Source organism: Frankliniella occidentalis, unplaced genomic scaffold, assembly GCF_000697945.3.
Source record: "Frankliniella occidentalis isolate FOCC.00 unplaced genomic scaffold, Focc_3.1 Scaffold212, whole genome shotgun sequence".
Classification (NCBI taxonomy): Eukaryota; Metazoa; Arthropoda; class Insecta; order Thysanoptera; family Thripidae; genus Frankliniella; species Frankliniella occidentalis.
In genome coordinates, this window is record NW_026267338.1 from 597437 (window position 1) to 598028 (window position 592).

Sequence of the window (592 nt, forward strand, 5' to 3'; positions counted from 1 at the left end):
CCCCGCCCCCGCCTCCGCCTCCTCCTAGCCCTCCGAGCTCACCACTGTTTATTTATCGGCGATGTGAGGCCAATGGGGCGGGACGGTTTTCGCTCCGTCTTTTCCCCGGAATACCAGACCAGCCGCTGCAGCAGCGACGAGGGGGACCAAATGACATGATTCTCTTTCGCTTGAAAAAAAATTAAAGGGTGTGGAAAAGGAGTTTTTACGGACTTTCTCGTTCTGTGACTTAGCGATGACTGTATATATGTCGTGCAGGTGCCATGTCGGGCACAGAAAACCAATAAACGTCAATATCTGTCCGTGAGACACGTGTGTACTTAGAGTCCTGGATATGGTATAGCAGCCCTGAGTATGTACCGGGCGTTTCATTTCGCAAACATGACTGTGCCAATTCACACACTTCGTCTCTCCAATCAAATTCAAAGGAGCAAAAAGGCAAGAAGGACGAGTCAAGTCAAGTTGGGCGGGGTGGTGGTGTGGGGGGTACGGATGCCCCCTCCTCGTGCATCCACCGCACCCCCTCCGTGGGACCGTGGCGGGACGCGTGGCGCACAGTAGGCGCAGTGGGCCCCCGCCCCACCTCGCCCCG